We start from the raw sequence: 27,459 nt of genomic DNA, 5'->3' as shown, positions 1-27,459 counted from the left end.
CAAACTGCAAAACTTGACATTTGGAGCAGATACTACTTTTTTTTGTTTCTTTTTTCTTCTTCTCTTTTTTGGTCAATAGCTGGCAACAATGTGAACAATGCATTAAAGTACTTTTTAAAACAATGCAATTTACTTGGAAATTCTAATATCTCCACTTTTCTTTGAGAATAATCAACTTTGAAATAAAATTCATCATAAATATTAGTCTATTAGAGAAAAGATGCTGTAAATAATCATTTTGCCTCAAAATCATGCTCAATATTTTTTTTTCCTGAAAGAAGAGTGCCCAATTTTGCTTGACTTGAAATAATTAAATTAGGAGAAAAGCAAGAGTCTATTAGTATATATTTTATCTTTTACCAAATGTCTTAATAAAAATAATGTATACATTAAAAACAACAAACGAAAATACTCTATGTATAATAAGAGAACACTAGGAAGAAAAAAATACCACGTGTACTTTATTTTAGAGTAATGAACATTAAAGCTAAAAAAGCCATAGAATATTCTTCTGTGTTAATACCAAATGCTGTCTTGTCCTAAAGTCTCACAACAATAGAAATACTTGCAGATAAAAATTTTAATTCCCCATGGGGTATATCTATGCACATTATAAAACTATTAGTTGATTTTTGTTGATAGGTTGTAATACAAAATGCTTTCAAATGGCTCCTATGTGTGGCTTGAAATTAGATGAGAATCATACTAATTTAGAAGTATAATATACTTGAGTCATAATAATACTTGCTTTTAAAAATATCTGAGTACTACACAATGACTTTTTGTCAAATGAAATCGTTGACTTTTATTGTTATTGCTCTATACCTCTTACTTCATTTTCTCATCTACTACTTACATGATCCAGGCCCTAGAAGTCTTGAAAGGACCTCCTCTACCATTTGGGTGCTGGCTCTGTGTATGTCTGTGTGTGTGTGTACGTATAAATAATAAAGCATGGGTGAGGGGAGGGTGGATTTGCATTTTAGAAAGGAGTGGCTATATGAAAAAACAATGTCTTTGATTCAAATATCATTTTTCTTTTTTGTTGTTGTTGTTTTTTGAGATGGAGTCTCGCTCTGTTGCCCAGGCTGGAGTGCAGTGGCCGGATCTCAGCTCACTGCAAGCTCTGCCCCCCGGGTTTACGCCATTCTCCTGCCTCAGCCTCCCGAGTAGCTAGGACTAAAGGCGCTCACCACCTCGCCCAGCTAGTTTTTTTTTTTTGTATTTTTTAGTAGAGACGGGGTTTCACCATGTTAGCCAGGATGGTCTCGATCTCTTGACCTCGCGATCTGCCCGTCTTGGCCTCCCAAAGTGCTGAGATTACAGGCTTGAGCCACCGCGCCCGGCCCAAATATCATTTTTCATCTTGACTCTAAGCCAAGAAAAAAATGAGAAATTATGGAAATATAGTAATTGACACTTCAAAAATGAATACTAAAATTTCAGAGGGATGTTTTAACCTAATCTTAAATGTTCATTTTGCTATGACCTATTTTGACTGTTTTGTAATAATCATTAAGTTCCTACAATGGAATGAACATAAAACCAAGTATTTATTAATTAATCTTAATTTTTAAAAGCAATATGTAATTCAGGAATCATTTCCTTTCTCCTCTTGTGCTCCAAACAGCCACTGAAAGGCAAGGTCAGAGATATAGTTTGAGATGATCTTGCCATGGGATCCAATTACACTTTGCTAAAACACAGTTCTTTCAATTAGATAGTGTAGTTCTTGACATTTTGAAGTGGACAACCAGGTTGGTGAGTCACTTAAACTGTGGTGCCAGCTCACTGTCTATGATGAACTCGAACTGTCCTTCCCAGCCGGGAACTCTTGGCAAGCTTCCTTAAAGACCCAGTGGCTGGCAAAGCATGAGAAACTATCACACAGAGAATGAGGTCCTCCTTGGGTTTTGAAAACCGATGATAGAAGTCTTAGAATGATGCAAGCCAGGTCACCATCTCCTAAACCACGAGCCTTATCTTGAATGTAACATTATTTCTAAGTTGGATCTGAAAAGGAAAAAAAGTTAAAGTATAAGGCAATGGTTCATTTGCACAAAAGAAAACAATGTCAAGTCTCTTAGCTTGGTGTCCTCCAGTCCAGTTCAGAATCTCTCCCAGAGAAGAACAAAAATCATTTTTTCAGTCTTTTGCATACATTTTTACTAAAAGGACTATGAAATAAATAGGTATTTTATTCAGAAATTTATGGATCTGGCTCTTCTCTTAGGTTGAAAATTCACAAATATGTTACCAAAGTACAGAATGTGGGGGCTGAAGAATCTAAGAGATTGTCTAGTCTCATGTTTTTACTTTACATATGCAAAATCTGAAGGCCAGAAGCAAGAACTGCCTTACACACAAAATACTAGTTAGATGCCTGAACTAGAACCTAGATCCTGGCTGGCATTTCTAACCTAGTATCTTCTCTACTATAATATGTAGCCTTTTCACTAGGGTAGAGAATATTAAAAGCCCATACTAGTAGACATATCCAAAGCCTTAGAGACAGAGTCATTCTGGGGCAAGGATATAAAATGATTGCAAATGATTCAAATTTCACTTCCAGGAAACAACTTTAGGTACCACATAAACAGAAATGTGCTATTGGAAACTTCAAATTTCTCAGGAACTTATGTCTTATGGTAACAAGGGCACATTGTTAATATTATTTCTCCAGCTAATTGTTTTTATTGATCTGTTGTGGTTAATAAGCACTAACTAGTTTCTGTAGGTATGGAGTCCCCATTCTGCCAGGTTTGTAATTAAGTAACAAGAAGTGGGGCTTTGGTGTTGGTCTGTCTCTGCTACCAGTATTATCAAAGAGTCTATCCAAATAACCATGAGGTACGTAAGATAGGAGGGCTGCCAGTCCACGAAGGCTTGATCTAGTTTTTCTTTAACGTTACTCTAATTTACTTCAGGTTTAACATATCTATTAGGATCAATGGATCTTAAAAATGAAGTTAAAAAAAAAAAAGACTGTATAAAAATGTGCAATTAATTGCTGATACCCCAAACTGTGACTTGTCTACTGCATTCAGTTGTAATGGTACTTTTTTTTTTTTTTTTTTTTTTTAGTTACTGTCTAGCTCTGTTGCCCAGGCTGGAGTGTAGTGGTGTGATTTTGGCTCACTGCAGCCTCTGCTTCCTGGGTTCAAGTGATTCTCCTCACTCAGCCTCCCAAGTAGTTAGGATTACAGGTGCATGCCACCATGCCCAACTAATTTTTGTATTTGTAGTAGAGACGAGGTTTCTCCATGTTGGTCAGGCTGGTCTTAAACCCTTGTCCTCAGGTGATCCACCTGCCTTGGCCTCCCAAAGTGTTGGGATTACAGGCGTGATCTACCACACCCGGCCTTGTAATAGTACTCTCTATTAGTGTATTTCTAGTGCTGTCTCAAAGTTCTCTTTCTAACTTCTCATGGCATTTCGAAAAAATCATGATTTAATTCTGAAAATTTGCTGGGGGACTCCAAAAGAGAAAAGGGTAAGGAATGAGAATTTGAGAAGAGAAGGAAAAGTACTAGGTATGCTGAGGGGCCAATCAGTGGCTCTCTAGGGAAGGAGGGGGGTGTTTAACAAGATAGTTATATGTGATTAAGAGGTGAAGGCAAGAGTAGTCAGGTAGTCCTTAACTCCCATCTAGAATTTCGAAGAAATGCTGTTTCCTTTCCATAGATTCAAGAGGGTATTTATTAGTTAAGGGAGGCATATTTTGGTACTAATCACATGTTAAATTTTGGGAGCAGGGAATAAGAAACTCCTCTGAGGATGAGTCTGAATAGCATTTGCTGGGCAACCTTCACTCAAAATGTGTGGATGAGGCTCAGCTGCCTAGGCTATACATTCACATGTATTTTTCCATTTCTCAAAATATTTTAGTTGTCTTGCCTTGGCCCAATAGAAGACTTCCCCACCCAAAGGAAAAAGAGGTGTTAAGGAAAGCTTCTTGGTAGAAGGGAACTTTCAGATATACAGATCTTTTTTTCTTTTTCTTTTTGTTTAGACTGAGTCTCACTCTGTAGCCCAGGCTGGAATGCAGTGGTATGATCTCGGCTCACTGCAACTCTGCCTTCCGGGTTCAAGCGATTCTCCTGCCTCAGCCTCCTGAGTAGCTCGGACTACAGGCATGCACCACCACACCCAGCTGATTTTTGTATTTTTAGTAGAGACAGGGTTTCACCATGTTGGCCAGGCTGGTCTCGAACTCCTGACCTCAAGTGATCCATCTGCCTCGGCCTCCCAGAGTGCTGGGATTACAGGCGTGAGCCACTGAGCCCGGCCTATTTTTCTTTTTAGAATCAAGGTTTGAGAAGTCGGTGAGCTGAGCAGAAAAGAAAATGAGGAATTATGAAATTAAAGTATGAGAACTTTCCCCTAGGTTTGTACTTGAGCTCCACCCCAGGACCAGGAAAGCTGTACTTCAGGAGCAATGCTGATTAAGGGAGGAGCTCTGGTCTTATCCACTTCTTGGCCCACCTTAAAACTTTCCCAGAGCTGTTCCTGCAGTGTTCCATTCTAGACACTCTCCACAGGACTGTTGTGAGAAGGGCACAGCCTCCGGCAACCTGACCAGCATCTACTTGCTGCCAAAGCACTGCCACTGGAAAGGAGGCCCACCCTTTTGGCATCCTTCATAGGCCCCTTAGGAAATTGTTAAAGACAGAAACTTTGAAATTGAATTTTAATGATTGTCAGGAAGTAAGGGTGAGGTACGGCAGCTGGGCTATCCAAGGGACAGGCCTGCTTTGTGGCCACCATCTTCCCCTACCCCTGATGAGAGGAAGGGAAGAGGTTGGACCAAAAGGTAAAGGTTTCAACTTTGAGGGTGCTGATTCAGGACCCATATCCACAAACAGAAAATTAAAAGCAAACAAAACAAAACCAAGCAAAAGACTTACAACTTCAGGCAGTTCCAGGCTGCCCAAGTGAATTGTAGGTCCAAGACATTAACTTTTATAAAGGATGAGGGGGTGGCTGGGCAGAATATGGAGGACCCCCTACTTCTTTATTTTTTATTTTTTATTTTTTATTTTTTTTTATTTTTTGAGGCGGAGTCTCGCTCTGTCGCCCGGACTGGAGTGCAGTGGCTGGATCTCAGCTCACTGCAAGCTCCGCCTCCCGGGTTTACGCCATTCTCCTGCCTCAGCCTCCCGAGTAGCTGGGACTAGAGGTGCCCGCCACCTCGCCCGGCTAGTTTTTTTGTATTTTTAGTAGAGACGGGGTTTCACCGTGTTAGCCAGGATGGTCTCGATCTCCTGACCTTGTGATCCGCCCGTCTCGGCCTCCCAAAGTGCTGGGATTACAGGCTTGAGCCACCGCGCCCGGCCAGGACCCCCTACTTCTTATACATAATTGCTCACCAGGGAAAGCACAGCCACAAAGGGCCCTGTGAAGGGCCCCAGGGAGAACGGGAGAGCTTGTAGAAAGAACCAGTTTCTCTTCTGGATCCAAATGGCCTGTGCTTTGGGGTGACTGCAGTTGGATTAATGCTCTGTTTCCTTCTGTCTGCCTGGGCTGTGTCTAAATGAAAAGCAGACCATAGCATAATGCTGTCCCATCACCACTTTTCTAATCCCAATACTCCAGTGCCTGAGAGTGAAACTTCACAAAAAAGTTATTGCCAGCAACAAATTCAGGCTGACAAATTGTCAATAATCACACCTTCGACATGCTGGATGACTTTCAGGCAATAAATAAGCAGATGCAAGAAGAGCTGCTGGCTGGGTGGGCAAGGTGCAGGCCACAGCCCAGGCTGCAGTTTTCCCAATGTGTCCCCCCACAACAAGGGAATGCGTTCAGTGTGAGGACTGCAGGGCGCCTGCTTGCCTGCTCTAGCTCTTGCTCCCTTTCTTCCTGTCACTCACATAAACCGCACAGAGGAGCTTCTCTCTTCCCTCTCCTCCAGTTAACCCTTCTGGGTAAGTGTTTCTATGGTCTCAAGCACCCTTGATTTACAGTCACATTACCCAGGTTTGCTTTTGATTGAAATCCTGGGCCCCTGGAATGTATTAGACATCTAGTTACTTCCATATACCTGTACATTTTCTGTGACAGATAAAGAATTAACAATATAAAAAATAATATTTTTACCTGTGAATGCATTTGAAAAATGAATGCATATTATATCATTTAAGAACTTAAGACACATCTGAAAGAGATCTTTCAAGGTGTTTGCAGGTTAGTGCTTCTATACTCACCCACATCTGTCTGTCCTCCAGCACACACAGTCACAAGAGTGCTTTTTGATTTGTCTTTCCTGTTTTAGACTCACTCCGTGCTTTAAATTTAGGAGCAATTTTAAACACATACATGGATCCAAATATGCATTTATTATATAAGATATGATTTCTTGCCTAGTTTACAAATCCAGTTACCCGATCGTAACACTTCAAATTAAATTATTAGTCACAGCCCTCCTAGGAGGTTGATGTAGCTACAGAAGTTTGGGTTCAAAATTTAATTCACACTTCCATTTTCTCTAACTTGAATTTTGATTTCTGCATTTAAATACAACACAGCACTTGAATTAAGGGTCTTCTTGTTAAACTGGAGGCTTTTCTAATTTCTCTGAACTCTATAGATGAACTGCATTGTCACATAATCGATAGGAAAATCTCAGCTGTCACAGATCCTAAGCAACCCTCTGCTACAGAAATAACACGATCTGGCATTTCTGAGTTTGAAAATGTGCTGTTTGGATGACGTGAGACCAGAACTACCCAGACGGCTTTAAATATTGTGGTCTCTAAGAACTGCTGAGGACTGACCTGCTGAGAATGACTGAAATACTTCCAATAGGCTTTTCTCCTGGTTAGAGACCAGGTGTTGCCTTTTTTTTCTTCCATAAATAAGTAATGCAAGAGCCAGCGTATTGGTATCTGAGATTCAAAGCTGTTTCTAGGCTCAACTAAGTTTGCTGCCATACAGTTTATATCAGCATTTCAAATTAAGTGTTTCCTTCCCCAAACCAATAAGCAATTCAGGCTTGGATTTTAGAGTCCAAATCTGAAACTAAACACCTATCCTTTGAAGCTTTAGATCATTTCTATCAACATGAGCAGGGTTTCTGCAGTAGATAAATCCTTCAGCTCAAAAGAAACTGAATGGCATCTGATCATAAATAACATGACACCATAAAACTATAGCAAACCATTTCTCTGCCTCAATGCCACTGTTTCTTGCTGAACTCTTAGTATTGTCTCTACAGTCTGCCACACACAAATGCCACTATATCAGATGAGAGCATGAGGAAGATGTATCCATATCTGTATCCTCTCCACTTTTATCTATAACACACTACTCTGCTACTCTTAAACTAATGACTTGTTTCAACGAGGGTATTTTTTAAGGTGTTACTGGGTGGCCCTACCCTAAAATATACCCCACTTAGTGGATTAGATTATGTAATAAATACCTTAATTTATTTCAGAAGAACCCTGCTAAAAATGCTTATGACCTTGTCATACTATGAATCATGTACACACCAAATGTAAAAATATTCTCTGATTTATCAATTTGCTCTGTCAGAGAGTTTATGTGTTAAATATTACAGTTAGTTACACTTCGCCTGCATGGGCCCATTTATACAAAGAAATGCCTAGAGGGGAATCAGACAATAGCAACCTAAGTGATACAGATTCAGTTTATAACTTCAAAGTATGGATAGGTAAAACTTTTTTTTTTTTTTTTTTGAGACGGAGTTTCGCTTTTTCGCCCAGGCTACAGTGCAGTGGTGTGATCTTGGCTCACCGCAACCTCTGCCTTCTGCTTTCAAGTGATTCTCCTGCCTCAGCCTCCCGAGTTGCTGGGATTACAGGCGCACACCAACACACTCAGCTAATTTTTGTATTTTTTAGTAGAGACGGGGTTTCACCACATTGGCCAGGCTGGTCTTGAACTCCTGACCTCGTGATCTACCCGCTTTGGCCTCCCAAAGTGCTGGGATTACAAGCGTGAGCCACTGCGCTTGGCCTGTGTAAAACTTTTCTAAAATTAAAGCTGTTGGAGGCTGCATCTCCTAAATCTACCATCAGTAGGATCTTTGGGCTGAACCAAGAAATACCACCTCTAGTTCAACCATCATCAGGGAACCACTGCATCAGGCTAGGTATTTTGCTTTTACTCAATTCTAGAAGAAAATGGGATAACTTGGACTAATATAAAAAGCCAACATTTCAAATTGGCTTCATTTCTCAAGATCTTAGAAGCTCCCAACACACTGAGGCTATTTTTTGGCAACCTTGTTCTAGCTCTAAACTCTCCTGTTTACACACGAGAGTTTATCCATTATCATAGTCCACAGGCTTCTCCATAACTGTAAGTTGACATTTGGAAATTATGTCATGCCAAAGAGCCCCAAACCTATCCAGGAACCAAGTTATTTATTTCTAAAGCAGCTGTCATTTGTGGAGGTGGAACAGAGAAGGTAAGAACTAGGCACATAATATCCAGGCTGGGAATGGCTGACCTCTGATTATCCATTAAGGAGAGATGACTGATGAAAACACGTTCATTTCTTGGATGCTTGATCAGTGTGTGAATTTGCCTCATTTACAATTAAGGGAAATGATTAAACCTCAGCCCAGTCTTACACACTGCAGAGTTGTATTTAATTTTTGTAAACGTGCTGTATTAAGCTAGCTTGTCCTCGATTTCCAAGATATAAATCACATAAGGTCAATACTGCAAGTTCAATGATTTGCCTGCATTCTTAATCATGTAGCACAGAGACATGAAACACTGAATATAAGGGATGTACTGATAACCCCAGCATATATGGCTCTAATATTTTAGGTTCAGGCTGGGCGTGGTGGCTCACGCCTGTAATTCCAGCACTTTGGGAGGCTGAGGCGGGCAGATCACAAGGTCAGCAGTTCGAGACCAGCCTAGCCACCATAGTGAAACCCCCGTCTCTACTAAAAATACAAAAAAATTGGGCCAAGGCGTGGTGGTTTACGCCTATAATCCCAGCATTTTGGGAGGCCGAGGCAGGTGAATTACATGAGGTCAGGAGTTCAAGATCAGCCTGGCCAACATGGTGAAACCCCCGTCTCTACTAAAAATACAAAAATTAGCTGGGCGTGGTGGCACACACCTGTAATCCCAGCTACTCAGGAGGCTGAGGCAGGGGAATTGCTTGAGCCCCGGAAACGGAGTTTGCAGTGAGCCGAGATCATGCCACTGTACTCTAGCCTGGCCGGCAGAATGAGACTCTGCCTCAAAAAAATAAAAATAAAAATACAAAATACAAAAAAATTAGCTGAGCATGGTGGTGGGAGCCTGTAATCTCAGCTACTCAGGAGGCTAAGGCAGGCGAATCGCTTGAACTCGGGAGTTGGAGGTTGTGGTGAGCCAAGATCCTGCTACTGTGCTCCAGCCTGGGCAACAGAGTGAGACTCCACCTCAAAAAACAAAACAAAACAAAACAAAAAAAGGTTTATTTATTTACATACTTCATACTTGCACACACTTTCTTTCTCCTCTACCCCCAACAGGAAATATTGCTTTCTCTGACCCTCTGCAATCTAACCTTAACACTACAGAAACCATGAGCTGGAGATAACTGCTTTCTTGCGGTACTATTTATGAAACATTCTCTTTTTTTCTTTCCCTAGGAATCTATCCCAAAGGATTGAGCAATGTGCTATGCTGCTACTCTACTAGATCTCAGCGAAAAGGTGGGGGTTGCAAGACCATCTTAACCCTTGCAATGGTCTGGCCAGCAGCATCTGCTTTGTTATCTAGTTCCCTGAGTTCATTCTCAGCTTAATTTTAGAAACATATCTAGGTCTACATTTATCTCTTTAAATGGCCTCCAGAATTTGTCAGTACTGTGCCACTGGCCAGGTGTGGTGGCTCATGCCTATAACGCCAGCATTTTGGGAGGCCGAGGCAGGCAAATCACCTGAGGTCAGGAGTTCAAGACCAGCCTGGCCAACATGGTGAAATCCTGTCTCTACTAAAAATACACAAAAATTAGCTGGGCATGCTGGCAGGTGTCTGTAATCCCAGCTACTTGGGAGGATGAGGCAGGAGAATCACTTGTACCCAGGAGGCAGAGGTTGCAGTGAGCCGAGACCATACCATTGTACTCCAGTCCAGGCAACAAGAGCAAAACTCCATCTCAAAAAAAAAAAAAAAAAGTACTGTGCACCAATCCTGGCACATGTGTCTCTTCTATGTAATGTCTGTCATTACACAAAGCATTATAAAAACGTAATTTCCAACCTTGCAATATACCCTTACTACAGAAATCATTACATTAGCATAACAAGCACAAAGTTCCAAGGTAGTAATTTGGTTATAAGTCTAAAATCCTTCCAGTTCCATCAGATCTCTATGGATGTATGGTGTTACCCTTCTGCAACTAAGGTCTGTGTCAGTGGATCTCTTGCATGAAGGAAGTTCTGCTGGGTGAACAGTAACAGTTTGTACTCAGGGACTCAAAGTCTGAGTTGGAACATTTCTTAAAGAATCAAGATACCTTCATCTTTTTTTTTTTCTTCCTCTATCTCTTCTTGACCACCAAGGAAACATGTCTTGAAAGGTATTCTTCCACAGGTGTTTCATTAGACAAGTGCAGATATCAGGACTTATCTCATAGGCAATACAAGTACTTTTTGGTCTTTCGGCTGGGGGATGGATTTTAGGAAATTTGACTTCTATCTATGCTGCCATTTGTGGAGGTGCAGATTAGCCGCAACTCTGCTGAGGCAGGATTGGTGGTGGTGGTAGGGGTCAGTAAGGTTGAGTTGTATTCAGATGTTAATTTACACCTGAAAAGACAAAATGTAGTCACCCACTTGGGGGTGACTTGAGTTTCTGTTGAATACCAGCCATAAGTGCTTCCTTGTGAAAGATGAAAGTTGAAACTGAGGGGGCAAGTAGTCTAAAAGTTATGGGAACAGGAAGAGAAGGAGCAGGGACAGCCTTGATGAGTAAAATAAAATGTATTTAGCCATCAGTTGTAAATCTATTTTCAACTTTTCCTTCTTAGTGAAGTTTTAAGATATAACGGAAGATGGTAATTTCCACTTTACTAAGTATTTGGAGATTGTCTATGGAATCCAAAAGTATTGGTGTGAAATAAGAATAAAGAATTAGCCTCACTTTTCTACCATTTGGATGGGTTTTCTTGTTTCACATAGTCTGTTTAACAACTTCTATCCACCTTGCTTAATGGAATCCCTAAGTACCCCGGGAGTAACTAAGGAAAAAAAAAAAAAAAAAAACCTTCTACATTCCAACACTGCCTTTAACCTCAAACGATAGTAAAGGGTTCATTCAGACCCCAGGACCACACTGAGGCATTAATTAGGCTGATGAAATCCATCGAAATGTATGGATTCAGCATAATCAAGTTTCTACCACAGACTATCGTTAAGGAATACGTGAGCAGCTGGGAGAATAGAAAGTACTGTTAGAGTTAAGTCATGCATGTAATTGAGTATATTTAACATAACCATTTTAATGATCAGTGATTAAAAGTGCATCTTACTTAAACGGTATATCCTCTGCAATTTGTTCATATCAACTCGATAATGTTCTCAAGAGGAAAATGTAGGGATACAAATTTCTAAACAAGATCTTGTTTGAGTTTGGGGGAAAAAAGCACGAAAGTGAACTAGAAAGAAAAATGTGGCTTTTGCATGCAGACTGCTACATGAATGTGATATAAATTAATCACTGTTGCGGACACCTTCTGTGCTCAGTTCATACAAAGTATTAGGAATATATAAGAAGTGATTTTGTTATTCCTCAAAAAGAATGTATTTTTCCTTAAAGATGCTTTCTCTGTTTGACATTTTTTTTTTTTAAGGGGGCAGGGGTATGCTACTCAAATCCTGTTGATTTTAAGAGCCTCCCTTAAGATCCTGGGAAGTTCATATTTCCAATTCTTCTTCCAACCTGTTGGGTTGGCTTATCTTAGTGGAACTTGCCTCTATGAAGATAACAGTGGGAAGAAGAGCAGGTACCACACGGAGAAAGATGCACCCACATATGACGGACCAAGAGCGCAAACAGTTCAGAAACCCGCAAAGGGGAAATTTGCTATTCAAATCAGCGAGGGGCCTGAACCAAAAGCCCACGCGGTTAGAGGCAGACTCTGCTCTCCTCTATTCACTGAGACCTGGACAGTTAAATGGAGTCATTGTGGAGTCATGCACAAGCCAACCTCACTCCTTTTGTTGTATTTTCTCAACTTTTGTGCTCAAAACACGCAAATCACTGATTACTTTGCTCAGGAAAGAATTGAAGGAGGGAGGTGGATCTAGATCTACAACTAGAAGTGTGTAAATCATACAACACCTACACATCTATGCAGGCACTACTAAAAGTGAGGGTTTAGAAGGGATGCCCAACTCCCAAAAGTTGCTTCACAGGGCTCTTTTTATCTCCCTTCACCCCTGCCCCCACTCCTATAGAAAAACAAATCTATTATCCTGCTCAAAAATGCGTTGAAGGGTGGCACATCTTGAATGTCTGGGAGTTGCACCGAAACTTTTACAAACCTGCGAGAGAAAGGAAGCCACAAGCACATAAAAGTATGTTGGCACATACTATTCTGCTTGCTGCAAACAAAACAAAAATGTTTTAAGGGAAAATTCATTTGATGCCTTTCTTTTCACCCAAAAGCATGTCTTCTTTGGTTTGGAGGGACAGCTCTTGGGAAATCGGGTCTCTCAAGGAGCACTCCCACCCCCAACGTATAGTCTATAAATATAGTGGAAGAGCCATGCCAGGGGCAGTAAGTGCAAGAGAATCTGGAGTCTTGAAAGCATCTTTTTCTTCTGGCTATGGTGGCACTTAAATGATAATGCAGGCGATGGAGCTGGGAGATTTATATCTTTTGGAAAGTAGGGCGAGCCAGATGGTAATAGCGTCATTAACACACAAACTTGGGATGTGCAAGTGAAGCTTGAAATTGGGAAAGAGATCAGGAGAACAAAGGGGGCTGCTGTTGAAAGGCTACCCTCTTCTGCCGGCCAAAGCTAAGAGCCCCTTGGTACTGGGGTCTGCTCCTGCCCAGAACTGGATAATAAACGACAGCTTTCCCCCTCCCCTGTTGTGACTTAGAAAGCACCAAGAAAACTTTCGCAATAGGCAAATTCGGCACTTATTTATGTGTAACCCTTTGTAGTCTGAAGTGGCAGGAATGGGCCTTTAATCCAACTGTACTTCCACCCCCACCCCCTACCCCAGTTTGATAAGCCCTGGCAATTGTTGACATTTATTTTATAAAATCAAAGTGCCGCTTGTTGTATGTTTCAGACAAAAGTTCATTTCCCTCCCCTTACGTAAATACTCTAAGTAAATATTAAAGGCTGAACAGCACTACATTTTCATTGTGGTGAGGGGGGTTGGTGTGAAGGTGTTGGGGGGGTTAAACTCTAGTTTTACTTTGTAAAGCTTTAACCTTTAAGTTAACTCCTACTGAATAGGTATAATTCAGAGAGAACAGAGAAGGCATTAGGACAAGATTAACAATGGCATTAATAATAATAATGCATATTTTTAATAAACACCCATGCACACCTCTATAAACAGACAAGGAGGTGTGAAACTAAAGAAAACAAAATTAATAACATTGTTCTCCTTTTTATAAACACAATGTATGTATGTAGGTACATACAAACACATACATACATATATACACATATGTATATGGTTTCTAGGAAGAGAGTAAAGGTAACTAACGGTCATTAAGTATTGACTGGCTTGAGTGATGCCTGTTAGCGACTAAAAGTTGACGAGGTCTAAACTAAAATCGAACGTTTTTCTTTTTATTCTTTAAAAAAAAAAATACTAGAGCCCTTTAAAAGCCTGGAGGACTTACCCTCAGGGATTATTCAGAGAAAAACTGAGACTGGCCGTTCGTCACAGGCAATTGTAAAGGGTTTCAAAGAGCCGATCAAACGATCGCCAGAGTAATCTACATTCAAGTCCGGATGATGGTGTTACGGCACACACCTGCGGGGTGTTTGCTGTCTGTGCCCCTCGCCGAGCTACAAATCATCATTAAAGCGAGCTGCTTAAGCTTCTTCCCAGCTTCTAGACAAGAGTTACTTGGGACAGTTCACTTTGATATTGCTACAGCTCGCAATTGACAAGCAAGCTATTTTGGAGCCCAAGCCAGAGCCCACATCCTAATGCGCTTCGCGAAGTAAGCAGGGTGGTGGGGGCAGGGAGCGATGAGCAATTGTAAAGGTCTGTCTTTTTCGCCAATTTCCAGAGCAGAATCACCGCAAAAATGTGTAGGAAACCAGGTTAAATCAGCTGAAACCCGCCTTGAGTTTCTAGTGAGGGCCCTCCCAAAACTTCTTTACTACAACTTTTAACCGACTCGTACTGTGGACATAATCTCACCACCTCAGTTTCCCTCCTTCCCTCTCTTAAGTACCCACTCGGGTCAGCACCTTCCCTGGAGTTCGAGATTACATTTTTCTTCATCAGGTCTGGTATCTAGTTTGAAACTTTCACTTTTGGTTCGTTGGTTTGCGATTATTTTCTCCCTTTTTGTGCCGACTGTGCCCTCACTGCTCTCACTGCCCTCACCTTGAGGGGGAAAATAATCCGGAGTTGGGTAAAAAAGAAAGGGACTTGAGGGTCTGACAGCTGGAGGCGGGGAAAGGCGGGGGTCGATGTGGGTTTCTGTCTGCGTCTGCCTGAGCGCCCGCAAGCCCTCGGCAATCCGCGTGCGACCCACTGGCGGGGGCGGGGTGGGGGAATTAACCGGTTACCGGTGATGCCAAGATCAACACTCGGAGCGAATGTATCAATAGACCAATTTTCTGCTCTTACCGCGAGCTTTTTCGTTTCAATCCAGAGTGGAGGTGTCTGCGCTGCGCAAGACGCAACAGCACAGTGGCGTCAGGAAGAAAAAAAAAAAAAAAAAAAGAGGGCGCTAGATGCGGGAGGCGCAAGTATGGAAATTAACTCATTAGGAAGGGGTGTGGTTACAGCGAAGCCCCCTCCTCCATCCCGTCCTTTCTCCCTTGCTGCCACCGTCCCGGCTTGCTAAATATGAGATTACAAACAAACAAATAAAGCAGAAGCTGACTACGCAGTCCCAGATCAAACACGCTCCAGATAATTCGCTTCACTCAGCGCTGCGGCCAGATTTGCAGCTCAGCGCTGGCCCCTGACGCCCGCCGGTGGTTTCAGCGCCCCCTCCAAGCCAGCCCCTGCTTCCGCAGCTCTGAAAGGCAGGGCCCGCGGCGGCTTTTCGAAGGCACAGCACGTGGCCCTGACGCCCCGTTTGGTATACGTTTTAAAACATCAGACAAACATTTCCACCAACATGGTAACCGTCTGAGGGCTTTGCTGATCTCAGAGGTCCTCTCTTAAATGCTGCCTGAAGAGGATGAGGGTGATGGTGGTCTCTTTGGGAGAAAAACGACAAACAAACAAAACAAACTAGAAAGTAATGTCCCAGAGGCCCTGGCCAAGAGCCTTTTCCTGGGGCGCCGCACTCCGTGAGAGGTATCAGTGGTGAAGGGCTCCGAGAATACGGAGGCTGAGGCCTGGAGGGGGTCTGAACGTTAAAGCCCCGAGTTGTGATATTATTAACCAAAGATCAGGTTCCCAAGATTGAGGGCGAGGAGGTTGGAGAACCTAGGGTGCATAATTATGTGCCGAAATAAAATGTTTCAGTTGGGGGAAAGGGGCTAAAAGAACACGCAAAACCTCTCAACGCCGCCCCCCAACCCCCGCCCCAACTGCCCTGCCCCTAGGTCCTCAAAGCCTGCCTCTGTGTAGGCTGAGGGAAAAAATGGCACTTTTATGGTTTTCCTTCCTGCGTGGCTCGTCTCCCTGTCTCTGCTCCCTGCCTGGCGCTCCCCCAGCTGCGGGCCCCTTGGAGGAAGGCTGCCCAGTCCCCTCGTCTCCCGCTGCCTGCAGGCCACCGAGTCTCAAAGCACGCATTGTCCAGCGGGGGAGGGGAGGCCAGCAGACCCATGGAGAAGAATAACACTGCGCCCAACTCCTGTTAGGGAAAGTTTCCCAAATCCACTCCTTGTGGCAACATACTACTTTAAAAGATGGGTGGGGGGGAGGGCGGGCGGGGTATACGTTTTGAAAATCTGTTGCTTTCTCCAATTCTTCACTCCCCGGCACTTTTTAGGTCCTGAGAAAGAGAGAGAGTGGACTGGGAAGAAACCGGAAGGTGGCATGGAGGGCCGAAACTGTGAACCTGACTCTAGAGCAGTTAATGCGATGGTTTTTAAATGCAGGTGGGAAGAGAGAAGGGGGGATGTCTTCTCTCAGGTCTGGTTGGGAGACAGCTGCATGGCCGGTGCGCTGGGGGTTGCAGGAAGACTGGGCCACGAGGGCGCGTGTGCAGGCAAAGCATTTTGCACCTCCTGTTTATCTTAGAAACAGGGCGGAGGGGGGTGGGTGGGGAGCGATTGTTCTGCTTCCCGACAGGCAGAAGAAGTTGAATAAAATGGAGAGGCGGGCACACGCAAAAACAAAAACTGCTGCAGGCTCAGAGTCTTTCTCCTTGACCCGAATTCCAAATGGTGGGGGCTCTTCATTTGCAAAGGACTCCGATGTCTGCAGACCCCAGAGACAGCGGTCCTCCATTGACGGCAAAAGCCGCGATAGAGACCGTTAGAATTGGGGCTTTTGGGGCAAATGTAATTAATCTTTCATTCGAGCAGCGGGGACCCATTCCTTCTAAGCGTTGTCGTCTGCATTGTAGTTCTCTGAGTTTCATGTACTCTTCCAGGCGTTTGCAAAATAATGGCTCAGGTCCCTTGCAAAACTCTGCCTGAAACAAGTATATTCCAAGACAGTGCGATAGCGAATCCGTTTTAAAAATCAAATCAAAACAAAGTAAAACCCTCCCCCCCCCCAAAAAAAGTCCCAGGCCCGTGCTCTTGGTGTCCAATCACCAAAATGAGGGAAGAGGAGAATAAGTGGTTGTGGTTATTTGGGAGTCGCGCTAATTTGGTGTGTGGACTTAATGCCTTAACGCTAAATCGGCAATATAAAGGGCTGAAGAGCAAGCCCGATAAAAGCTCTAATTACTACTGGAAACTTTAGGTGGTTGCTAGGATCTGAGGACCACCACCACCACCACCACAAAAAAAAAAAAAAAAAAAGCCCTCCAATGGAGTGTTTGGACTGCATATATGGGGGTTGGGGGTAGAGCTTGTAGAGGCTAATAGTACCCACATCTGCTGGAACTTCCATATCTAAGCTGTTCATTTACGGGAGCCAACTTATGAAATCTCCACAATTAGATCTTCATTGTTCTTCCTCCACAACACTGTCTAGAAAGAAAAGGTCTTCTCGGTCGGGGCCAATCCAACGAAGCGTTTGACGTTATTAAATAATAAAGCGATTGTGATTTACATTGTTGTTCAGAAAAAAAGGCCAATTATCCACTGTTATGTTGCCATAAAGATCATATTAACTCGAATTAGTAATCAAACAATATGCGAGCGTTTAAAAAAGTACAGCCGAACTGGGTGACAGCTACCGCGACGTCTTCACTTTCACCAGCATACCCGCGCCGGCAGCGGGAGCGAAAAAGGCAGACGCCGCAGACCCGAAAGGAGGGAGAGAGCAGCAAAGTGGTGATTAACGGTCTCCAGTGTTAATTATTCTCAATTAATCCCAAACAGTGCAAACCTTCCCTAGTTCCCTGCAAGTTCCCTGGTTCCGATGCTCTTGAGAATCCTGCCTGTCTGGGAGGGGTTTATAAGAACTCCGGAAGAGGCAATTTCCACGCAAGTGTACCTGTGAGCAAAGGGGGTAGGGGTGCAAGTGTGTGTACTCATGTTGTGTGTGGTGTGTGAGTGTGAGGTTCACTACCTTTCTCAGAGCCTGGCGTGCAACCGGAGGTAGACGCCGTGGTGGGCAAGGCCCGCAGCATCTTCACGACCCTAGTGAATCTTGCGTCTTCTCTACTCAAATCACCCTCTCTCGTCCTCTGTTATTAGGTTTATAACTCGTTGCCCACTTAAATTTGTGCAGCCAACCAAGGAAATCTAAATAGGTTTGAGTCGCCCCATGGGTACAGAATGGAGGCTTTAATAAGAAAGATTAATTGTGGGTGTGTACCGGCCGGAAGACGCGTTAGCTATCAAGTGGCGGCTGGCTGTGGGTCGAGGGGCGGGGAGACGCCTCTCCTAGGCCTAGACGTTAGTAGGCGCCGTAGGCATACTCTAATGCGGGCCACCTGGCGACTCGTAGTCACAAGCAAGCAAAGGGCTCCACAGCACTTTTACCATCTTTTCCTGTGTTATTTGAGGTTTTAAATAACTTGTCCTTTACTTACCCTGCACATCAAATCTTCTCGCCCTGCGCCGCGCACCGCCAGACCCCGCATTCCTGGTGTCCATGCGGAGGAGAGGGATATTGTGACCGCTGTCCTAGGAGGTCTACCTATTGCTGCCCCCATCTACTGAACAGTATTTAGGTGAATGATTGAAACGTTTTGCTCCTGGGACTAGAATGCTGATACTTTTTGTTGCCTTGATGAAACATGTGTATGGCTACATGTGTTTTTAAATACACACATGTAAGCAAGTAGGGAGTAATTTTCCCCAGCGAGATGTTTCAGCAAGTCAAGGCACAGGGGAGAATCAGCCAGGGGCAGGGCCAAGGGGATGTCTCCAGGGGCAGTAGTGGCACTGAGAGAACTGTCCTGGCCCTTTCCTCGCCCCTCCCTCTTTCAGCTAAAATGTTCAGATCCAGGACTAAGACGTGGCCAAGTGGGCGGGGGCAGAGAGGAGTAGGGACTGAGTTGGGGATGAAGGAATTGAGTAGAATAGTTTGTCTAGGAGTGTGCCCTCCTTGAGTAATTCCATTTAAAACTTGAGGCATCAAGGCTGGGCTTCAACAAATGTAAAACAAACTCTTGGAAGGTCCAGTCCTTGCAGTCCTTGCAGCAGCAGGACAGCCAAACGGCGGTCGCATCATTGTTCAGAGTTTTAAAACAGTTGCTGCCTTTCCTAACCCTCTTGTTTTTCTCCACACCCCTCTTCCCAGTAAAACCAATTCAAAAGGGGGCAGAACTCCACTCCACAAGCTTAATGTTCATTAATTTGTAGGATTAACCCTCTCATGAAGCATAATAAAATACTAGAGGTGCTCTTACATTTAAATAAATACATAAAATTTGTGCCTTCTCTCCTTTCCTGTTTGATCTTTCTCAGGACATGGGAAACAGTGTCTTGGAATCTAAGAAGTCTTAGAAGAACTTTTAACTGAGTTTTCAGATCATCTGGGGTTGCTGTGGGCATTGGCATTGGGAGAGAATGTAGAGACCAGCTTACTTTTAATATCTATAGCTATACATTCTGGTTTGGAACTCACGATTAAAAATCTATTTGTTCCTCCCAGGGCTCCGTGGATTTCGATGTTGGTCATAGGAGCCACAAAATGTTCATTAAAGGAACCTAACCAAGGCTACTGTATGGCCACTTTGTGAACTCAGAACTATGGATGGGGGGAAAAGTATGAAAGTGTGAGTTGATGTCACGCTGGCTGTCAGTGTGTGGTCTATTGTGGAGAATGGTGCTTTTTGACTGAACAGAGGGAGCCCCCCTCCCCCCTTCCCCAGCTCTACTGCACCTGCACTGGATGAGGGAGTCCCTGCCATTCAGCCCATCGCAGATTGTTCAAACAGAAGACATCTCTGACAGCACTCAATTCATTACATTTCTTCCTGCTTTTCAAACCAACACACACACACACACACACACACACACACACACAAAATGAGTATTGCCAGCCAGTGACAGCCAAAAAAAAAAAAAAAAAAAAATCTTAAAATACTTTATATGCAGCTAATTTGGAAGCTCATACAACTAACCACGAAATAGTTTGTATCCTTAACTTGTAAGGCTTCCTTGGATGGGGGTGGGGGTGGTTGGGTGGGTGGTGGAATTACCTGATTTTTCCAATTGAGTATATATCTCCATAGTTTATATGGGGATAGTAAGTTTGTAGAAAGACGCTGCTAGCATGGGGCAGAAAGACATTTTGATGAGAATAAAAGCAGAAATGCGCAAAAGAGAAAAGCCTCTGATTTATCACAGCAGATGAGCCTGTTGATATGCATTCATAATTTATGCTGGGGGAACCAGCTTGCTAATAGAGGTGGGGTACCCAAGAACCAGGAGTGGGCAGTGAGGGAAGTAAGAGTGGGTAGTAAGGGAAGCATTGAGGCTGAAGTGTAAGCTAAACATTTAAATCAATTTCTTAACAAGGCAGTCTCCCCCCCATATGCTCAAGTTTATTTTGCCATCTTGGATTCCAAGATGTTTTTGCACCATTTCACAAAGCTGATGAGACAGTGTTTAGAAAGCTGATGAGAGCGTGTTAGTCTAGTTTAACAGAAGTTGGGGTAAACAAACTCTCAAAGGGAAACTTGATTTTAAGATAGTTTCCTTGGAGGTGGGAGGAAGGAGAAATAGAGAAAGGGAGGAGGACCTTGAGAAGGAGAAGACAGGTTTGCCATTTAGTATTCCAGACTGATTAAACTCTAATGTTATGCAATAACCCAGATTTGAGTTGTTAAGTGTGATAAAATCGACCTGGATGTGAGCTGATACTAAACTGACTGCATGCAAAATATTGGCTAATCATTACTGTGTGAGATCCTGGACCAATATCAGAACATAAGGCCTATTTTCCAGGATTCTTTCCATTAGAAGGGCATTCAATAAATCAAATTGATTTGAGAATTGGAAAGAAAATTTGAGAAGTGCATCTCCCAGAAATCCAGAAATGCCCAGGTGCTTTTCCCTAACAAATAATTTTATTCCATTTACACACATTCCACTGTCCGGCTATCTTTCCTCTTATCTACAATTTAAATCACAGTTCTAAGAAATTCTCTCACCAATACATGACTCTAAAAAGATTTTTAAAAGCTATACAGATTCTTAGGAATGGAGGGGAAAGAGAAAATAGAACTGGTGCAGAAATGATAAGCTGGAGCAACTGTCCTAACCATGGCTGGATATGAGAGCCAGAAAACTCTTCTAAGTCCATTTCTTAAATCGCCGCTGAAACTTGTACCGGGTTAAATAAAGCCATGGTGTGCTTTGTAAAGGCATTTGTTGTAATTTGTCGACCGTCTAAAAACAAAAACATAAACAACTCATTCAGATCCCACAACAAATTGTGGCTGACAAACTAAATAACTTATATATATTTGGAAGAAAGGCGCTCCTGTGACGAGAGTTGTGCGCGTGACTATATACGTATTGAAGATTATGGCTACTTGTATATGTGGTTATGTTCTGGAGACGGGGCTTGGGGGGCGGCCAGGGGCCTCGGGAGCCTCCCAAACTGGGGCTTGGTAGTGGTGATGGAGCTGGGCTGCACTGGCCTCGCCCTGTAAGCGTTCGGATTGCCCTTTCTGGAACACTCAAACGAATCATTTCATCCCCGGGGCCCTGCAGGCCCTGACGTCACGAGGTGGGGGTGGGGGCGCAGTCCCGCTTCTGGCCTGGCCGCCAGCGATAAGAACCCTCAGGAAGAATTCAGCGCTCCTTATTTAATACAGTAATTATTTTTCTGCCTTCTGCGGGTGGGGGCGGGTCCTGCCTGGAATGCCAGGATCCCTCCCTTCAGGAGGATGCACAGGGATGGCAAGTTTGCAAGATAACTTCCTAGGCAAATCTTAAGCCAGAGAGAGCACTGGCGAAGTAAGAAGTGTAGTATGAACAAGGCTAATTTCGCTGTCCAGAGCCAGGAAGGCCAGAAAGGACTGGAGTTTCTGTATTGTTCTCTGTAGTCTAACGTGAGAACTGCTTCCCTTCCCTAAGTCTGCTGGGCAGTAAGGAAAGTCATACTAAATAATTAAGCCTATTTTGTCAGGCACTTTGTATTCATCTTCTTCGAGGTAACTATATATTATCCCTATCTAACAAATGGGAAAGTGAAGGGTCTGTATCTTTCCATCCCTACCTGCTCTAATCCAGAGGGGCCCAATATTCCAGGGATCCAAGATTGCTCCGGGGGCTTCCCCAGCCCTGCCAGTCCTCGGCCTCTAATCGGGAAGAACCAAGCGAGATCACTAATACTGAAACTTGGCCACAAACAGGGACAAACGTCCCCTTGGGTAGACAATCTCTGATGTGGGTGGGAATTGGGGCCTAGGCACCATCTCCTGTGTCACGAGGTCAACATGGAGAGGGCTTGGGCTGGGGCGCAGGAGGCAGAGGACTCTGAAGTGGTGAGGGCCCCAACGCCTCGGGAGACTTTCTATACTTGTCTGACGCGGGTCGGTGACTGAGGGAGAGGGAATGCGGCCGTTTGAGCAAAGCCCGGACAGAGAGAACTCGAGCTCCACACAGCCCCTTCTTGGGGAGCCCCATGGGTGCCGTGGCCCGAGCCGCGGTGACGTCAGGTCCACCCGCCGGAGCTTGTCAGCTCGGCCTCAATTTGCCCGAGCGTCGGCTCTTACCACTGGGCACTGCGCGCTCCCCAGGGCAGCCGGCGGGAGGCCGGCGCGCTCACAGCCCGGAGCCGTGCCCCGCGCGGAAGCTGGTAGAGCGAGGCAAATGATAGTTCAAAGCGCCGAACTCTATATAAAACAGTGCACCCTTCGTTCTGTACACGCAGGCAGACTAGGGTAATAAAACGAAGGACACCTCCAGCTTTCAAATCACCTGACACTTCTTTGCAAAGGAGAACAAGCATCAAGTTCAAACGCCTAGGTGAAGCAAGTATCTTTGCATCCCGAAATGAGAGGACATTCTATTTGCTTTAGGAGAGAAACTGAGCAAAGTGCTCAAGGAATCAGAAATATCACCATTATACCAAAGTATAAAATAAAATCCATCTGAACTCGGAATAGAGAAAGAGAGCTCCCTGCCACAGACAAGAATCTTAGACCTATCTTAATACTCCACCCTTCCAAAGAGAAATCCCCTTAGTCAAAATAAGAAAGTCAAGTCCATTATTTTCTAAAGGCCACAGAAGCAAAATAGACAAACTGAAAACAAGAATCATAAAACTGGACAGCACTGTTAGCAGGGAGAGAGGAGGTTACAAGTCTCCCTTGGTGGTAACAGACGTTAGGTTTCCAGAAAAGTTTTAATAGAAAACAACCATGAAAGACACTAAACTAATTATCAGGTTTGGGCAACTTTCCTGTCTTTGGGAAGCTCCTTCCACAGCTTTCCTTACTCTGGAACTCCGGAAGCTATGTCCCTTTGGACTGTATCCATATTTTCACAGTAAAGGTCAGAGTTTCTCCCCCTTCTTCCTTCTTTAAGGGATTCACCTCATAGGTGAATTCCTTAGGAAATCCACCCAGCCCTCTTCAAATTTAGGTCAAAAAAAGAAAGCAAAGCAAAAAAATAAATTAACCCCTATCTCCAACCCTACTTGCTGCCTGAAAAGCCGCCTTAGCTTGGAGAGCAAGAAAATGCAGCAGAAAAAAACAGAGAATGAGATGCAAATTATTTTAAGGCAATAATGTGGGTGTGTGGGGTGGGGGTTGTCCGTTGGGGAATGTGAACTGAAGTCTCTGCTAAAGCTCATAGCAAAGGAAACTCCTTCCACAAAGAAGAATATGAGGATCTAGTTTTCAAAATTCTCCAAGAGCAAGAAATAAAACCAGGGTGGGGGTGATGAAAAGTTCTCTTAATTATAACAGATAAATAAATAAATAAGCAGTGTCAATCAGCAGGTGATCAAACCATAGTCAAACTTCAATCTCAGAGCAGTTAGCTATAAACTGTTAGCAGTTGAAAAGTAAACCTCTGGCACACAAAGGCACTGTTTAATTTTCGTCTTGTAATGGTTCTAAATGAAGACCCCATCACTGTGTAGTAAAGCGGTATTTCTTGTCCCCCTGAGGCGCTGAGCAGTTCTTTTTAATGTGAGAAAACTGGCAGCTCAAAACCTGTCAATGGAGCTCCCACAACAAAAGTTCTGAAAAGCTGAATGAATTGGGTTTGTAATTACTGTTCCCACCGCCACCGCCCCCCACCCCCACCCCGCAGCTTATCTCTTATTCATTCAACTTATATTATTGTCAAGGAATCTTACCCTCAAAATCATTCCCTTACCATTTTAGCTAGGGCCACGGAGGAACATATGACACGGCAGAAATGGAACACTGGTCCCCCTACCGCACCTTGCAGTGTTCAGACCAATAGGTGGGGAGAGAAGGAGGGACTACCTTGTACCCCAATTTACTCGAGACTACTAGAACTAAGAGTAGCCAGCTTATGGAAACTTCCACTTTCAAACTTGCATTTTATTGACAAACAGGAATATGCATCCTGTCTAAATGCAAGGCCTCCCTGAGTCTCTGAAATCCTGTGACATCTCTACTTAGAAAAGGCAAAGGTTGTAAATGAGCACCCTCCCCTTTTGTCCCATATTGCAGATCCCTAAAAGACCTTGTCATACATGACGTGGATATTAAGATAAATTATTATGTTCTGTTTTTCTTTTAAACCAAGAAACGGTCAGTGAAACAGAAAAAGAGACTGTAATTCTGTGCCCCCCACCCCCTACCAGCCCAGGGAAAGGTTTTATGAAGAAGTCAGCTTTAGAATGCCAGGGCTCCATGTGTATTTCAATCCAAGGTGTTGCTGATGGAGAAGATTCTCCTGAGATTTTCCTACTGTAAGAATGTGTCGATTTCTAGAAATAAGTACAGCTATTACCACCAAATCTACTAGCAGTCTAAATAATTAATTGAAGCGTTGCTCTTTGACCCTTGAAAAGTCCAGTAGGGACACATTTATAGTAATAATACCTCCGAATGAGCCCTTGTCAAATATTCATTTAGCGGTTAATGTGAGCCATTTTCCCCTGGGATGGTCTGTAATACCAGCTTCCCAGCATTGGCAAGAAACCTTGCTAATCTACTACAGCTCAGCAAAATATTTTAACACTCTTTATTTAAAGTATGTGGGGAGGGGGAGCCGGTGGTTTGGGGAGAGAAAAAAATTGCAGAAAGAACAAACTATACTCTCATCCTTCTGCACATTTCTATTCTGTGTATATGGTTAACAAAACATTTAAATTCACCCTATTTGACTGGAAATTGAGTGGTTTCATTGAGCAGAATAATATCCTGAGGAAAAGAACTAAACAACAACTATCTTCAGCACCATGATATAACCATCTCTGGGCAAGTTTATGGGTTTACTCTCCTTGAAAATCACACTATTATTAAAATATTATATGTTCAATATTAATCTAGCCATGAAATTACATATCTCAGGGAACCATTTAATTTAATCAAATGAATGATGGCACAAGATATGTATCATTTCCCTCAGATGTAGTTATCAAAAGCATTTATATTTGCAAACAAAATATTTTGACTTTCATTTTTCAACTATCTGGTTTGCAGGTATGAAGGGATAGGAGGGGGAACGGGAGTTCTCTTGTTTTATGCAGACAGTGACAATTATTCAAAGCTAGTTCTATTTCCCAAAATATTGTGCTCCCTTTCCTTTTGCTAAATATTTGAACCTGACCATTTTGCCAGAAAGTTGCTGACCCTGTGGGATCTTTTTTAAAAAAGAGAGGTGAGAGCAGTACAATTACTGTAAACCTCTATACATATTTCTAATATATTTCTATTTTCAAAATACATATAATCTATATAGTTGACTGCCTCAAATTCCGGGAATATCCTCCCCACTCCCCCAGCATGATCATTTGGATCTTTATTCAAAGTTTCTTTTATTCGTATGTGTGAGCAAGAACTGGCGAATGTGCTCATTACCACGTGAATAATCCGTATATGCATTACAATGGCTGGCCAGGCTGGGGGAAATTCTTTTAGAGTCTCTGCATTAATTAGGGGGGAAAATGCCTTGCTTAGAATTGGGAACTGGAATAATAATTGTCCCTTCCCAGTACAATGTTACCCTAAAAATGAGGATTAAAAAAGTAATAAATAAAAACCAGTACATACCTAAAACAAAGCAATCTAGAAAAAAATAGAAAGTACAGAAAACATGAGATATCCTCAGTTCATCCCAGAACTAACATTAGAAACACCATGAGAAAGAAATACTTTCTTGGAAATGAGAAGATGCAAACCAACGGGATGAGCTAACTTAGTGGCTGCAGCGGGTACTTTACTCAAGGGTGGAAGACGCTGCCGGATTCCAACTTCTCCAAAGTTGTATCAAGTTGACACGACAAGCTCTTGAATTTGTGGGAAGCAAACCCGTGCTCTTAAGAGGGACCGACTGTTGGTTCCTGGTCCTCGTGGGTGGGGGAAGATGAGCGAATCAAGTAGTAAATAAAGCAGAAAAGTCCCTGACTAGGTAACAGATTATCCGGCTGCCCCAAAGCAAGGGTGGGTGGTGATGCAGAAGCATCGCTAATTCAAAGACCATGGCGCTGTCTCAACTTTTCCACTCCCACCGAGGACAACTATAGCCTTTCTTTACCTTTCCTAGGGCAAAAACAAAAACAAAAACAAAAAAACCCAAACACACACACACACACACACACACACACACACACACCAAATCCAATCTTGTTTCCCCACCCCTTTCCCCTCCCCCACTTCTCTACTACAGTAGTAAAACATTGTTAACAGATCAAAAGCATAATCATCTCCAAATGTGATTAGACCGGACAAAGTAAAATATCTACCTCAGAGTTGATTGTTTTCTTCTTTAATATGGCTGTTGCCTGGCTTCTCTTTTGCTTGTTATCAGCTGCAGAGATTATCCGATTTGGGGCTACAGGCTTGGACCCGCGCTGCCAATTTAAGAAATGGAATTCAGGCAGAGGGAGAGAGAGGGGAAAAAAGAAAATAAATAATAAAAAAAAAACTATGTTTATGATAAGCCGGGGAGTTTTGCAAGATGTTCTTTTCTTTCCCTCGCCCCAAACAGGAAAATGTAGAGGAGAAAGTTTATGAAGTCAAGGAACAAAGAAAGCAAACCACTTGTTTCCTCTCAGACAATAGCAGGGCCAGAGTAATCCAAACACCCACCCAGCAGATGAACACTTTGCATGTCTAGTTTGCAATTATTCTGATACAAGAAGCATCATTTTTCTCTATAGCCAGGTTTCAAAGGGCCATTGTGCTGTGAAGAAAATGAAAACAAAACCAGCCAACCTGGTTCTGATTTGGCTCAACACCCTATCTGCTAAACTACATGAAAAATTTCAGAATTGAATCCTTTCTGGCAACAAGTGGCATAAATCAGTTTTAAGTATAAGTCCCCATCATGCTTATTCATGCTGCTTAGAAAAGGAGGGGGCGGATTTACAATATATGTCTCTAGTTTCTATTTTAGAAATGACAGAAATTTCAATTTTTCCAGTACTTATTAATCATCCAGCCCTTTTTTTTTTTTTTTTTTTTTTTTGCAGTTAACATTAGCACATGATGCTGGACTAGTAATACCAAGGTTTTTGGTATTTTGCTTTCTTGGCTGAGCACAGTATTATAGTTCCCCGAGAAGTTATGTATAATCACAGTGTTATCCA

The 27,459-nt window shown here is 43.1% G+C and overlaps 1 long non-coding RNA gene across 1 annotated transcript in view; it reads right to left on the bottom strand.

Annotated features, from left to right (window-relative positions):
• Window positions 1-1,534: 1,534 nt before the first annotated feature.
• LOC117083787 overlaps window positions 1,535-27,459 on the bottom strand; it is a 40,917-nt gene continuing 14,992 nt past the window's right edge. The window contains exons 2-3 of the long non-coding RNA XR_004437212.1: window positions 26,614-26,721; window positions 1,535-2,013 (exon numbers count right to left, since the gene is read on the bottom strand). This is a non-coding gene — a long non-coding RNA (uncharacterized LOC117083787). The remainder of the gene's footprint in view (window positions 2,014-26,613; window positions 26,722-27,459) is intronic.

This window comes from Trachypithecus francoisi, unplaced genomic scaffold (genome assembly GCF_009764315.1).
Source record: "Trachypithecus francoisi isolate TF-2019V2 unplaced genomic scaffold, Tfra_2.0 Lachesis_group0, whole genome shotgun sequence".
In the NCBI taxonomy this organism is placed as follows: domain Eukaryota; kingdom Metazoa; phylum Chordata; class Mammalia; order Primates; family Cercopithecidae; genus Trachypithecus; species Trachypithecus francoisi.
Note: the sequence above shows the minus strand (reverse complement) of the source record. Positions and strands in the feature narration are given on the sequence as shown.